The sequence below is a fragment of the Ixodes scapularis genome, unplaced genomic scaffold, assembly GCF_016920785.2.
Source record: "Ixodes scapularis isolate PalLabHiFi unplaced genomic scaffold, ASM1692078v2 ptg001158l_1___fragment_3__unscaffolded, whole genome shotgun sequence".
NCBI lineage: Eukaryota > Metazoa > Arthropoda > Arachnida > Ixodida > Ixodidae > Ixodes > Ixodes scapularis.
Genome location: NW_024610108.1, coordinates 3,042,501 through 3,057,500, shown reverse-complemented (window position 1 = coordinate 3,057,500; position 15,000 = coordinate 3,042,501). Strand labels below are relative to the sequence as shown.

Sequence of the window (15,000 nt, the reverse complement as noted above, 5' to 3'; positions counted from 1 at the left end):
CCGCCCGCCCTCCGTGCTTTCCGAAGGTGAGCGCATGGTTTCGCTTTGCAGTGCGCGCTCTGCAGCGTGGTGTTGTGGCGTGGTTCCGGTGAAAGTGCCTGTGGGTGACCTCGCGTGCGTCCGTAATTCCCTGCCTTCGGCCTACTCAGCGTGGACGTCATTTCTGTCCTGTGACCTGCTGCTCAGTGCTCAGTGCTCAGTGCTGTGCTTGTGCAAGGCCTCTGGTGTGGGTGCCGTGTCCTACGTATCGCCCAACTAGGTTCTACTTGTGCCCCTTATTAATTCATTAATATGTGTCGTGTGTGTGTGTGCTCTTTTAGCAGTTTCCGTTCTTGTGCCGTCCGTCCAATGAAAGGATTTTTTTATTTTTTTTATTAAGTTACGGCGCTTGTTTTCGTGCAGCTCCACGTGGTCGTGTCCTCGTACGCAGTGGTGTGTTTGTGGAAAGTCTCTCGTTGTGTTGTGTTGTGCAGTGCAGTGCAGTGCAGTGCAGTGCAGTGCAGTGCTGTGCGTGCACCAAAGCCTCTGGATAAAAGAAAAAAAAAATATATATATATAAATACACATTTTTTTTCTAATTTTTTTTTTAATTAATTTTACATGTGGTAAGTATGCATGACTTATACCATCCTTTGTATTGATTTATTTGGGTCGTGTCTTTTTTTTCCACATTATTAGCCTTCTTGTTCTCCTCCTCCTCCTCCTGCTTATCATTATTGTAGAAATGTTTTCCTTTTTCTTTTTTTCCTCTTTCTTTCTAAGCTTTTAGTTTCCACCAGAGTGTCGAACCGAATTTTTTATTGGTTTGCTTCGATTTGCGGGAGCACAAAAGTAATGTAGGACATTAAAATAGCACAACAAATAGAAGAACAAGAGGTATACAGGACAGGCGCTGATGTTGAACTAGTTTCATTCAGGAAAAGTGAACATGTATATACACACGACAGGCAAAGCAGCACATATCCTTAAGGGTAGAAGATATTTGAGCTGGGATGCTGGTGTCTCCCAGCACGATCAAACCATCCGGGGCTATTGCCGCCTTCTCGGCTGCCCTCGGCACATATCGTGAATAAAAGCTATATATGTATGTTTACTTTTCCTGGATAAAACTAGTTGAAAGTGAGTGCCTGTCCTGTATACTCCTTGTCCTCGTCTTTTTTGCGCTATTTTATATATTTTACTAAGATGAACCAACAGCGTACCGTATTAAAAAGAAAAAGAAGAAGCTAAAGTGATATTATATTTACCTGGTGCTTCTTTTCGTAATAGGCACTATTTCAAGAGTGCAAACGGGTATCTTTCCATTCATTTGTAGGGTTCGCTTATTTTCAGGTGCCGAGAAATAAATTGCTTTATTTAAATTTGATGGAGCAGTAAATGACAAGCTACATACATATCTGTCTTTCCTTGTTGTTGTTGTTTTTTTTGTGTTATATTTTAGCCTGAATTTAAAAGTTATCAGTCTGTTGGGTCGCCTAAAATACAGGTGATTGGCAATACAAGCAATCAACACGACATGACGGCTACTTAATTTGTCGCTTTCTTACCGCCTGTTTTCCGAAACTGTGTGCTTTCTTTTCGTCGTCATCGACTTTGGGCTGCCGCTCGAAGTCCATAGAGCCTTTTTTTTTTCAGCTATCCCTGCCGTACACCCTTGTACTTCTATTCATCGTCAGACTAATAGACAGTTATATTTTCTTCCGTACAGTTCCAAGTTGGCGGGTCAGTTTCGGTTCGGCTGAAACTAACTCCTCGGTTCCGGTTTTTCGTTCGCTTCGGTTTTCGGTTCGACACTCTGGTCTTCACCGTGCATGGCAACCCCCCCCCTTCCTTCCTTCCTTCCTTCCCTCCCTCCCTCCCTCCCTCCCTCCCTCCCTCTCTCCCCTCTTCTCCTCCCTGCAAGAAAACAAACTGTCGTTTCGAAATGTTTTCTTACTTGAACTGTGAAGGTTTTCAAGTGCATTTCCTTTCCTCCTTTATTGAGCGCACAATTCTAGAGTGGAACTTCCCTTCTGACATTGCAATAAAGTTTCCTGCACAAGGAAGAAAAACCTGCCATTTGACCTCCCTTGTGTGTGCAAAGTGTCAATGTTCCTATATTATGCTTGAACATGGTCTTTTTGTCTTCCTATTTGTCGCAGAAATCATGTATGTGTATGTATGTATGTATATATATATATATATATATATATATATACCAATATCGCACTTTATGCATTAATCTTGCACGACCTGTGAAAACCACGTATCTCTGGCTTTCCTCACGTTCGATTTTCGAGCAATTTCTGAAGCTAGCTTGGGGAGATTGATTTCGCTCGCACACAATTCGAGGCGCGAGGACGGGCATGTACGAACGCCTACGTAGTCGGGACGGTAAACAAAACTTACACAAATTAAAATCCTGCGCAGATAATAAAAGAAAGAGCAACAAAAAAGTATGGGCGTCTTTCTTTACTAATTTCTTTTTTTTTTTTTAGGATTGTAAGCGGACGGGCTTCTTAAACGATACCAAAAAGCGAGACACAATTTGACAAACGGGTTACGTCACAAGAAAGAAAATTCCACATCCTCAAGCGTGTAAAAAATGCACGCAATATCTACAGTACTGGAATTGGAAGCGCTGCCAATCTCGCGTGCACTAGCCCAAATCGCGTTGCTCCCGCTCACGTCAAAGCGACACAGACCTCGTCGGAAAGGTACGCTTTCTGACGCAGTCAACCGGTAAAAACACTATATATTGTAAAATTGTGTACTTTGGACGTGATTAATTCAGACTGCTTTGCGGCTAACTAAGCGCGCGTTCCTTCCCAATGAAACGAAAGAGCGAGATTAGAAATAGAGGAAATAATTCCCGTGAAAAGAAAGAAATTCGTCTCTTATTGAGCTTGGCAGTATAGCACGCGACATCTCCAGTATTCCGTTTGAAAGCGTTGTCCATGGCAAGTGCAGTAGTGTACAGTGTTCGGCTCTCGCCCAGTTGAAAGCGCCAGAAAGCCCGTGTCGCCTCGCGACACGGGTAACCGCTAGAAAACACGCACATTTTAAAGTCACGTGATTTGCACTTGATTCCTCGGAAGTACTTTGTGGGAGACGAAGCGGGCGTTCCATGCCAAGGACACGGAAGAGAGAGATTAGAAATAGAGCGAACAATTCGCGTGAAAAGAATAATATTTGTCTCATATCAAACTTGCCAGAAAAGTAAGCGAGATTTCCAGTATTCCGTTTGAAAGCGCTGCCCGTCGCAAGTGCAGTAGTGTACAGTGTTCGGCTCTCGCCCAGTTGAAAGCGCCAGAAAGCCCGTGTCGCCTCGCGACACGGGTAACCGCTAGAAAACACGCACATTTTAAAGTCGCGTGATTTGCACTTGATTCCTCGGAAGTACTTTGTGGGAGACGAAGCGGGCGTTCTATGCCAAGGACACGGAAGAGAGAGATTAGAAATAGAGCGAACAATTCGCGTGAAAAGAATAATATTTGTCTCCTATCAAACTTGCCAGAAAAGTAAGCGAGATTTCCAGTATTCCGTTTGAAAGCGCTGCCCGTCGCAAGTGCAGTAGGGTAAATTGTTCGGCTCTCGCCCAGTTGAAAGCGCCAGAAAGCCCGTGTCGCAAAGCGACACGGGTAACCGCTAGAAAACACGCATCTTTTTCTTTTGTTAATCCCGTGCTTCTCACTTCGTTCCTTGAGAGGACTTTGTCGGAAACTAAGTGGCGGGGCCTTCCAAACGAAACCAATGGTAGAAACAATGAAGTGAGCAAAGAAGAGTAGTGTAAAGAAAGAAAATTGCCTATTATGAAGCCTGCCGTAAACACGCGCGATACCGCGAGCATTCGGATTAAAAGCAGTGACAATCTCACTTACTATAGCGCTCATTGTTCGGCTCTGACACAATTCAAAACGCATGAAACGCCCCGTGTAAATATTGGTTTACTTTGTAATAACAAAGTCGATAAACTTTCTGTTGACCATGTTAACATGAACTGAAAGTCGAAAAGAAGTAATCAGAGTCAAGCAGGGGTCAGCACGTTTTTAATAAAAAGCGAGAAATAATTTTTTTTTATAGGGGTAGGATGTATGTACGTATGTATGTATGTATATATAGAGGCACACAGGAAAAAAAGAACATTTATATATATATATATACACACAAACATACATACATACATACATACATATATATATATATATATATATATAAGGAGAGAGAGAGGGGAAAAAATAAGAAAGAAAGAAGGACAAATAAATGATACTGAATAACGAGGAGCCACATGAGTGAGAGACAGTAAGTCAGTCAGTCAGTCACCGAAACTGATAACCACAAACTATGTACAGAATGCTCTTGAAGGATCTTCTTTATACTTATCGGTGCTATTATGTGGAGGTGGGGTCTGTCGAGCGTTCGATTGGTGCGAGCGGCGTCTGACGACGTCGCCGACACCTTTCGTCGCCGTCTCGGCCGCTGCCTCCGCCGCATGGTCGTTACAGCAAGGTACCTGCGATCTCTGGCGTCTGCCGTTGGGGTCGGTTCTCGGGTGCACCTGTGTCTTGAAAACGAATGCGAGAGGAGGGTGTTTCGGAGCGTCCGCGCTAACCGAACGGTGTGAAATGACGAGTGCTTTCTGACCGAAGGCCGGGGTGCGTCCTCGCGTCCTCACGGGACGTGAAAGCTCGGCAACGCTACGAAGGCGTCGTCAATGATTTTTTTGGCGTACGACTTTCTGTTGCTACGACGAGAAAGAAATTTATGCGCTTCTTGCCGCGTCGGTACCGACCTCGGTCGGGGATATTCCGGCTGCGCGCTCGAACGTGCTTCATTTCTTCTTGGATTTGGAAGTAATTCCTAAGCGTTGTGTGTGTTTGCGGTTCGTAAGGGGCGCCTGACGGTGGCCCCGCGTCCGCGCGTTGGTAGGGTTTGGGGCGACCCACCACGAAAAGATTACCTGGTTGATCCTGCCAGTAGTCATATGCTTGTCTCAAAGATTAAGCCATGCATGTCTAAGTACATGCCGAAAAAAGGCGAAACCGCGAATCGCTCATTAAATCAGTTATGGTTCCTTAGATCGTTTCTTCCTACTTGGATAACTGTGGCAATTCTAGAGCTAATACATGCAGTGAGCCCGAAGCCCCTCGGGGCGACGGGTGCTTTTATTAGACCAAGATCAATCGGGCTTCGGTCCGTTTTGTGTGGTGACTCTGGATAACTTTGTGCTGATCGCACGGCCACGAGCCGGCGACGTTTCTTTCAAGTGTCTGCCTTATCAACTGTCGATGGTAGGTTATGCGCCTACCATGGTTGTTACGGGTAACGGAGAATCAGGGTTCGATTCCGGAGAGGGAGCCTGAGAAACGGCTACCACATCCAAGGAAGGCAGCAGGCGCGCAAATTACCCACTCCCGGCACGGGGAGGTAGTGACGAAAAATAACAATACGGGACTCTTTTGAGGCCCCGTAATTGAAATGAGTACACTCTAAATCCTTTAAGGAGGATCCATTGAAGGGCAAGTCTGGTGCCAGCAGCCGCGGTAATTCCAGCTCCAATAGCGTATACTAAAGTTGCTGCGGTTAAAAAGCTCGTAGTTGGATCTCAGTTACAGGCGGGAAGTGCGTGGACACCACGTTACGGCCCGTGTTGAACATCATGCCTGTCGTGGCTTGGTTCCCTTCATCAGGTGCCTTGCTTTGGCCGGCGCGTTTACTTTGAAAAAATTAGAGTGCTCAACGCAGGCGATTCGCCTGAATAACAGTGCATGGAATAATAGAACAAGATCCTGTTTCTGTTCTGTTGGTTTTTGGAATACAGGATAATGATTAAGAGGGACAGACGGGGGCATTCGTATTGCGGCGCTAGAGGTGAAATTCTTGGACCGTCGCAAGACGAACTACTGCGAAAGCATTTGCCAAGAATGTTTTCATTGATCAAGAACGAAAGTTAGAGGTTCGAAGGCGATCAGATACCGCCCTAGTTCTAACCATAAACGATGCCAACCAGCGATCCGCCTGAGTTACTCAAATGACTCGGCGGGCAGCTTCCGGGAAACCAAAGTATTTGGGTTCCGGGGGAAGTATGGTTGCAAAGCTGAAACTTAAAGGAATTGACGGAAGGGCACCACCAGGAGTGGAGCCTGCGGCTTAATTTGACTCAACACGGGAAAACTTACCCGGCCCGGACACTGGGAGGATTGACAGATTGAGAGCTCTTTCTTGATTCGGTGGATGGTGGTGCATGGCCGTTCTTAGTTGGTGGAGCGATTTGTCTGGTTAATTCCGATAACGAACGAGACTCTAGCCTATTAAATAGGTGCGTGGTTCTCTGCACCTTGCACCCTTCTTAGAGGGACACGCGGCTCCTAGCCGCACGAAACAGAGCAATAACAGGTCTGTGATGCCCTTAGATGTCCGGGGCCGCACGCGCGCTACACTGAAGGAAGCAGCGTGTTTTTATCCCTGTCTGTAAAGACTGGGTAGCCCGTGGAACCTCCTTCGTGATTGGGATAGGGGCTTGCAATTGTTCCCCTTGAACGAGGAATTCCCAGTAAGCGCGAGTCATAAGCTCGCGTTGATTACGTCCCTGCCCTTTGTACACACCGCCCGTCGCTACTACCGATTGAATGATTTAGTGAGGTCTTCGGACCGATACCCGGAGCGGCCTTTCGGTTGCGCCGGTGTGTTGGAAAGATGACCAAACTTGATCATTTAGAGGAAGTAAAAGTCGTAACAAGGTTTCCGTAGGTGAACCTGCGGAAGGATCATTACCGGATGTTATTTTGCATCGTTTTGTCTTCTTCCTCTTGTACGGGGAATGGACTCGATGTGCGAATTTATCTGGCGCCGATCCCGACCAAGCTTGGATGCCGTCGGGACGGCACAAAAAAAAACTACTGTGGTTCGGATGTGCCTTTTTCTTTGGGTGGCCTCCGTTCCTTTCGATGATGCGCCCAGCGGGATCCCTCTGCTGCCTCGATTGAGAGGAGATTTCAAGTGCACCGGGACAATCCGCGGGTTACAAAAGGCGTATCGCCCCCTTTTTCGTCTCTTCTCGAGGATCGCCCTTTTGTTTTGATTAACGAAGAGGCGTTTGAGAATAAGCTTTTTTTTTGCGCTTTCGAGATGGCATGGGATGTGCCGGGCGCGAAAAAAAACAACAACTTGTGTTTTGTCGTACTGATTGAAAAATCCAAACACATTGACACGACTCTAAGCGGTGGATCACTCGGTTCTCGGGTCGATGAAGAACGCAGCCAGCTGCGAGACTTGGTGTGAATTGCAGGACACACTGAGCACTTACTCTTTGAACGCACATTGCGGCCTCGGGCCTTCCCGTGGCTTCGACTGTGTGAGGGTCGGATCATATATCAAGAGAGGAGAATTTGTTTTCTACCTCGTTTTGACTGTGTCGGATCGTGGGCAGCACGCAGTTTTATGCTTTCTTGCGTTGCGTTTTCTTTGAGCAAATGCACGAGTGGTGCGATTGCACGCGTGCGCTTAACCAGTCCTCCTCCTCCTACGAGTTTTTATCGAACACTGCATGGGAAAACGAAACTCGATGGATACCATTTGTGGAAAATCCCGTACCAAAAAAATCTTTCGCACTTTGAACGCCGCTGTGACGTCGGTGCGTTAGAAACGGAGATTTGAAACGGTTTCTTTTCGATCGATTCTGTTTTCTTTGGCGTGGATGTTGTTCGAGTGGAAAAACCGTGGGACGGAGTTGGCGTTGGCGCGTTGAAACGCGGCGTCGGCAAATGTAAATCTCGTGGCGTTGATTTGCACAAAAAAAAAGAAAAACGCTTCTGGGAGGAAAGTTTTTTGCGTCGTAGCCTTCCGTCAGTCTAAGACCTTCGCGTCCCCGATGAATACTGGAGCCATCCAGTAGGGGAATGCCGTTGGATTTCGCGCTTTCTTTTTTGTCGAATCGAAAGCGATGCAAAGCGTGTGTACAACAATTGTTAGTTCGCCATCCTTTTGTGTTTTTGACATGTGGTAAGGAGGCGAAGTTTTTGTTGGAAAGCGCACAAAATAAATTGTCGACCTCACATCAGGCGAGACAACCCGCTGAATTTAAGCATATCACTAAGCGGAGGAAAAGAAACAAACAGGGATTCCCTTAGTAGCGGCGAGCGAAACGGGACCTAGCCCAGCACCGAATCCCTCGTCCTTGCCGGCGATCGGGAAATGTGGTGTATGGGAGGTAACGTTCCCGAGAGTTTTGCGGTGGTGCAAGTCCCCCTGACAGGGGCTTGACCCAGAGTGGGTGCCAGGCCCGTCTCCGCCACTGCTCTCTCGGGATGGAACCTCCCGTGAGTCGGGTTGCTTGAGAGTGCAGCCCTAATTGTGTGGTAAACTCCATCTAAGGCTAAATACGTCCGAGAGACCGATAGTTCACAAGTACCGTGAAGGAAAGTTGAAAAGAACTTTGAAGAGAGAGTTCAAGAGTACGTGAAACCGCTTAGAGTAAAACGGGTGGGCCCTCGAAGCTCGAGGGCGGTGGGATTCAGTTTCGCTGTGACGTGGAGCGGTGTCAGCGTCTTGGTTTACGGGCTCTCCTTGTGGGGGCCCGTTCCGGCTGCCCGCGCGGTGCCGCGCACTCCGGAACGCATTTTCCACCGTCGGTAGGACGCCGCGACGGGCACGGGTAACCCTTTCAAGAACGACTTTGAGTCCGGCCGCTGGAGGTGACCGGCGACGGCCCTTGTTTGGCTGTCGTGGGAGTTATACCTGGCCGGTAATCGAGTACGTCACCCTGCCCAGGCCTCATGGGCTACTCCCTTCGGGGAGGCCCGAAACGATGCCCTCCGGAATGCGGAGCGGGAAACCCGGCTGGGTCAACGGGTCGCCTGGCTTACGCCAGGTATTCGCCTGACGTTCGGTGTTGGGGCTCGGAACCGGCGAGGCGGGTTCTTTCCGCGGAGGGTCGTCATGGTTGGCGGCGAGTAGGTCGGTAACCCACCCGACCCGTCTTGAAACACGGACCAAGGAGTCTAACATGTGCGCGAGTCAATGGGTCCCTCAAAACCCAGAGGCGCAATGAAACGTGAAGGCGCGGCCTCGTGCCGTGCCGAGTTGCGATCCCGGGCCGCCCAGGGGTCCGATGAAGGGAGCAGCAACGTCCCGCCCCACACGCTCACGTCGTGGGGGCGGCGCTAGAGCGCACACGTTGGCACCCGAAAGATGGTGAACTATGCCCGGGCAGGACGAGGCCAGAGGAAACTCTGGTGGAGGTCCGAAGCGCTTCTGACGTGCAAATCGATCGTCCGACCCAGGTATAGGGGCGAAAGACTAATCGAACCATCTAGTAGCTGGTTCCCTCCGAAGTTTCCCTCAGGATAGCTGGCGCTTGTTGCCGAGACCAGTCACACCTGGTAAAGCGAATGATTAGAGGCATTGGGGTCGAAACGACCTCAACCTATTCTCAAACTTTCAATGGGTGTGTCGGAGGCCTTCTGGTCTGAAGCCTCCGGAAGCGATGAGAGTGCCAAGTGGGCCACTTTTGGTAAGCAGAACTGGCGCTGTGGGATGAACCAAACGCCGGGGTAAGGCGCCCGATGCGGGACGCTCATGAGATCCCATGAAGGGTGTTGGTTGCTTAAGACATCAGGACGGTGGCCATGGAAGTCGGAACCCGCTAAGGAGTGTGTAACAACTCACCTGCCGAAGCAACTAGCCTCGAAAATGGATGGCGCTCTAGTGTCGAGCCTATCCCCGGCCGCTGCCGGCAGATGCACGCAAACAAGGGGGTGCTAAGCTGCAGCGAGTAGGAGGGCCGCTGCGGTGAGCGTTGAAGGTGTCGGGCGTAAGCCCGCCTGGAGCCGCCGCTGGTGCAGATCTTGGTGGTAGTAGCAAATACTCAAGTGAGAACCTTGAGGACTGAAGTGGAGAAGGGTTCCATGTGAACAGCAGTTGAACATGGGTCAGTCGGTCCTAAGGGAAAGGAGAAGTTCTTTCTGAAGCGGGAGCACTTTTTTGCAGTGGAGAGAGCCCCGCAGTGACCGAAAGGGAATCGGGTTAATAATCCCGAACCCGGACACGGAGATTGGTCCTTCGGGGCCCAGTGCGGTAACGCAAACCAGCTCGGAGACGCCGATGCGAGCCCCGGGAAGAGTTTTCTTTTCTCTGTAAGGAGATCGAGTCCCTGGAATGGGTTCGCCCCGAGATAGGGATGGTGGCTCCGTAGAGCAGTGCGGTTCTTGCGCTGTCCGGTGCGCTCGCGTCGGCCCTTGAAAATCCGAGTGAGGGTGTGTGATTTTCGTGCCGGACCGTACCCACATCCGCAGCAGGTCTCCAAGGTGAACAGCCTCTAGTCGATGGACCAATGTAGGTAAGGGAAGTCGGCAAAACGGATCCGTAACCTTGGGATAAGGATTGGCTCTGAGGACTGAGCCGGTCGGGCTGGGGACCTGAAGCAGGAACGGCACTGCACCGGGACTGGGCGGGGCTCGCCGTTCACGCGGCGCGGCCAAGCCCGGACCAGCGTCGGGACCTTCCTGTGGAAAGCCTCAGCTGCGCGGCGTCTGAGGGCTTCGTGCCCAAAGTGCTATGCTTCGGCCGGCAAAAAACAGTCAACTCAGAACTGGCACGGACCGGGGGAATCCGACTGTCTAATTAAAACAAAGCATTGCGATGGCCGCTGGTCGGTGTTGACGCAATGTGATTTCTGCCCAGTGCTCTGAATGTCAACGTGAAGAGATTCATCAAAGCGCGGGTAAACGGCGGGAGTAACTATGACTCTCTTGTGAGCGGGCTTAGCGCACGCGTTGGATCACAGAGGGTAGCCCCGATAGGATCACCCTATTCGGCGTTTGTTTCGAGTTTGGCCGCTCGGAGCACCTAGTTACTCGGGGAGTTGGAGCGTGACCATAAAGTTCGGACCTTGACTATGGATCACGGTAGAGCCTCCGACTTCCCACGGGATGTGTACCTCCTCGATGGTACCGCTGGAAACGGTTGTCTGAACACCGGCCAAACCACGTCCCAAACCCAGGATCTACGGGTAAACCTTCCCCGCAGGTTCAAAAGCGGCTCGGCAAGTCCGAAAACCCACAAATCGGAAAGCCACGGGTCAATGCCCGACGCTCCGAGCCCTAAGCGTTGCTTGTCAGCCAGAAGGTCGCAAGGTGGACCCGGAGCGGAGGCTCCTCCCGGCGGACCCGAGCGGGATCTGTCGGAGGTGGCTGCTCGGGAGCCTGCACCGAAAACAGGAAAGCAAAAGGACAAAGCTAAGACCAAGCACAAGGGAAACACGATGACTGTGCTCCCAAGGTCTAGCAACCGCAGAAGGAACGAGGATGCACGATTCGGCGTGCAGTCCGTAGGGCCAAAGCAGATCAGTGCGGGGCGACCACTTCGGCAGGGGGAACTGCCGGAGGAGGCCGAGCGAGAGATCTGCCCCTCCTTGGGTAACAAACACCCAGAGGAAGAGTTGGAGGACACTGAAGCGTCCCAGCGGAGAAGACGGCAAAAGGCAAGCCAGTACCACGCCACTGTAGCACCCCCACGAGGACATGTCGGGGTAGGTATCCGCCCAGAGCCATCAGAGACCGCAAGGGAACACGTGATCCCCGGAATCCACTCTGACTCCCGCGGGAGCCGTAAGGCGGCCCGCACCAAGGAGGGTCCCGAAGAAGGACCCCAGCAGAAGCCTAGGTCCCGGAAGAAGCCACTGATGGTGTTTACACCTAAGGCCGGCGCCGGGACACTGATGGCGACTGCAGAGTCAGTGGACGAAGCGGGTTCCCAACGCGCTAAAGGGGCGCGGGCCAAACAGTACCATGCCGCAGGAGCACCCCCACAAGGAAAAGTGGCGGGAGGTATCGGCTCGCAGCCTTCTGACACCGCAGGGAGCCGAAAGGTCCACTCAACTGACTCATTGAAGCGGACAAGGCACGAACCTAGGCAAAGTGGATGGTCGTCAGGTGCAGCTGTCGGTGCCCCTAGGTGTGGGGATCACCCCATGATGAAGCCCCGCACGGGGGAGCGCACCTCGACGACCGCCACCGTAGCAAGGATGGTGACTGCCCCAGACAATTCGACAGAGAGTGCCCACAGTCCTAGGTCTGGTCAAGGGCCACTGATGGACAATGGGCAAACGATGTCAAGGGACCAACGCAAACCCAGGCCCGCAATGAGGGTGCGCGTACCAAACACGTCCGTGACTCCTGAGTGTGGGGACCGCACAGGGATGGAGTACACATTCACAAGTGTCCATACTCAGAAGGACAAAAGAGCCCAACATGTATCTCAAACCGTTCTGGTGCGAGACAGTCAGCCAGTAGGCGCGGCAGCTGGAGGTTCGTCTCATCAGCGCTCTGAAAGCAGCTTAGCCCCGAAAAGTGACTGGTTGGAAACCAGGAGGAAGGAGAAACCCCTAGCCAGGAGAGCCCGTGACGAAACTGCGAAGTCCCCGTCTCATCAGCGGAATCTAAGCGGTGCGGGCACCCCGGGCAGGGGGGGGATCTTCAACCGGGTTACTCAGCGTGTGGAAACCCCCACCAAGCGTCCCGCTCGGGGCGCTGGAGGGATTGCGCTGGCCCAACCGAACCCCCATATCCCTACTCACCGAGGAGAAGTCAATCGCAGTGCAACTGTCCAAGGAGAGTCGGAACGCTCTGTCACCCCTTTGTCGGGGGACACCCGGTCGACGATGTGGGTATCAGAGACCGGGGTGGACCGACAATCCTTGCCACATAAAGCGGCAACAGTTTGGACGGCGGAACAACGAGGAAATGGTGGCCAAGAAAGTGCGCACTCTGCAAATGCAGATGCATCAGCACTAGTCGCAGCCCTCCAGGATGATGAAGAGGCTCCTCTGGGAGAAAGCAGAAATGCCACCCAGACTCAGCAGTCTACAACCCCATGTGCTACACCCTTCGAGTGCTCCGATTGTGGTCGGGCATTCAAGACGAAAGCGGGACGCACACTACATTCCAAGGCACGCCACCCAGTGGAAGCCAATGCGGAGGTAGTGGTGGAGCGAGTAAAGCCCCGATGGGAAGCTGAGGAGCGATACCTACTCGCTAAGCGAGAGGTAGAACTCCGACGCGCGGGGTCCAGGTTCTTGAATGTGGACCTGCGCAACTCGTTCCCAGCACGAACGCTGGAGTCGATAAAAGGACAAAGAAAGAAGGATGAGTACAAACAGCTGGTGCAGCGCCTGACTCAGGAGACAGTACCAGCTGGGGGCGTGACAGACGCTGAGGAAAAAGAGGAAGACCCCCGACCGACCGGAAGTGCCCAAGGCACCGAGGGGGAGTCGGCAATCCTTGAACACCTAAGGAAACTCATCCAGAAGCCATGCCCTCGGAAATTCCAGTCTGACATACTGTGGGACATTGCCAAACAGGCCTGTGAAGGGGTGGTTGTGTCGGCCAAACTCGACGACTATCTCCGGCACGTCTTCGTGTGTGACAAGGGTCCAAGTCATGGTCGCGCTGGGGACCGTCAGGCAAAGGGGCCGACGAGTCGCCGGAAAAGAAAGAGACGGGAATACGCCAGGATGCAGGAGTTCTTCCGGAAACGGCAGGGCGACTGCGCCCGGGGTGTCTTGGATGGCACTCCGGAAGTCCTGGTCGAGGACCCAGCCCATTTGCTTGCACAGTGGGAGGAAGTCATGTGTCCACCTGGGCACGAGATGGCTACTCCTACTACTGCAGTAATGCAGGAGGAGGGAACCTCGGAAGCAAAGGTAAATCTCTTCTATCCGGTGACATCGCGGGAGGTGACGAGTAATCTGCCACCCGTGAAGTCGGCCCCTGGGCCTGACGGGTTCACCGCGCGACTGTTGAGGACGGTTCCCAACACCACACTCGAGGTCATCATGAACCTAATGGCTCTGGTGAAACGCGTGCCGACGTCGCTGAGAGGGGCGCGCACGACCTTCATTCCAAAGAAGTCCCCAGCCAAGTGCTACTCGGACTTCCGCCCCATAACGGTCTCCAGCGTGCTGCTGAGACTGTATCACAGGATCCTGGCGAAGCGACTGATCAACGAACTGGATTTCGACTACAGGCAGCGAGCTTTCACCCCTGTAGACGGATGCGCAGAAAACGTCTTCCTGTTGGCCTCCGTTCTGGAGGACGCCAAGCAAAAGCTCCGGCCGCTGCACATGGCAAGCCTGGACCTGTCCAAGGCTTTCGACAGGGTGACGACAGAAGCGGTCCTCAGGGGTGCTCGCCGAGCCGGACTCGATCAGGGGTTCCTCGACTATCTACAGGATCTGTACGAGGACTCCTGGACCAAACTGACACTAGAGGGTTCATCCAGAGTGGTACACCCCACAGTCGGCGTGAGGCAGGGAGATCCGCTCTCCCCACTTCTCTTCAACCTCGTGGTGGACGAATTCCTCCAAACACTGGACCCTGGTATTGGGTACAGCTCCGACCAGCTGCAACTGGATGGGATGGCTTTTGCGGACGACCTGATAGTCTTCGCATCCACCCCGGAAGGTCTGCAGAGGAGATTGGACAGCCTGCACTCATTCGTGGGTGCACGGGGGCTGGCAATTAATGCGGAGAAGTCGTTCACCGTCTCGATAGTGCCCTCGGGCCGCGAGAAGAGGACGAAGGTTGTGACGACAGGCAACTTTTCGGTGTCGGGGATTCCCCTCCCCGCATGCGGAATAGAAGCCAGGTGGAAGTACCTCGGGGTGGAGTTCTCTCCCAACGGAAGAAACGTCCCGTTGACCAAAGACGTGGCCAGTATGCTGGAGAGGGTGCCAAAAGCCCCTTTGAAACCCCAGCAAAGACTAGTAATTCTCCGCTTCTACCTCATACCCCGGCTCTACCACAGGTTGGTACTCGGACGCTGGAACAGAAAGCTTTTGAAACGGCTGGACGTCCAGATCGGAGATGCGGTGCGCAAGCGGATGGCGCTACCGCACGACACGCCCCTTGGATACTATCACGCTCCCGTTGCTGAGTGAGGGTTAGGGGTTGGTTCCTTCAGCACTGCTATCCCCTGGATGCAGGTTCAAAGGCTCTCTCGGATGGCCACCTCAAGCAGCCCGAT

At 52.2% G+C, this 15,000-nt stretch overlaps 2 non-coding genes across 2 annotated transcripts; both read left to right on the top strand.

Annotated features, from left to right (window-relative positions):
* The first annotated feature begins 4,936 nt into the window (after positions 1–4,936).
* Positions 4,937–6,752, top strand: LOC120845620. Its single transcript, XR_005716822.1, has one exon. It is a non-coding gene; the product is annotated as a small subunit ribosomal RNA (ribosomal RNA).
* A 438-nt stretch (positions 6,753–7,190) lies between these two features.
* Positions 7,191–7,343, top strand: LOC120845515. The gene has a single exon (XR_005716716.1). It is a non-coding gene; the product is annotated as a 5.8S ribosomal RNA (ribosomal RNA).
* The last annotated feature ends 7,657 nt before the right edge of the window (positions 7,344–15,000 follow it).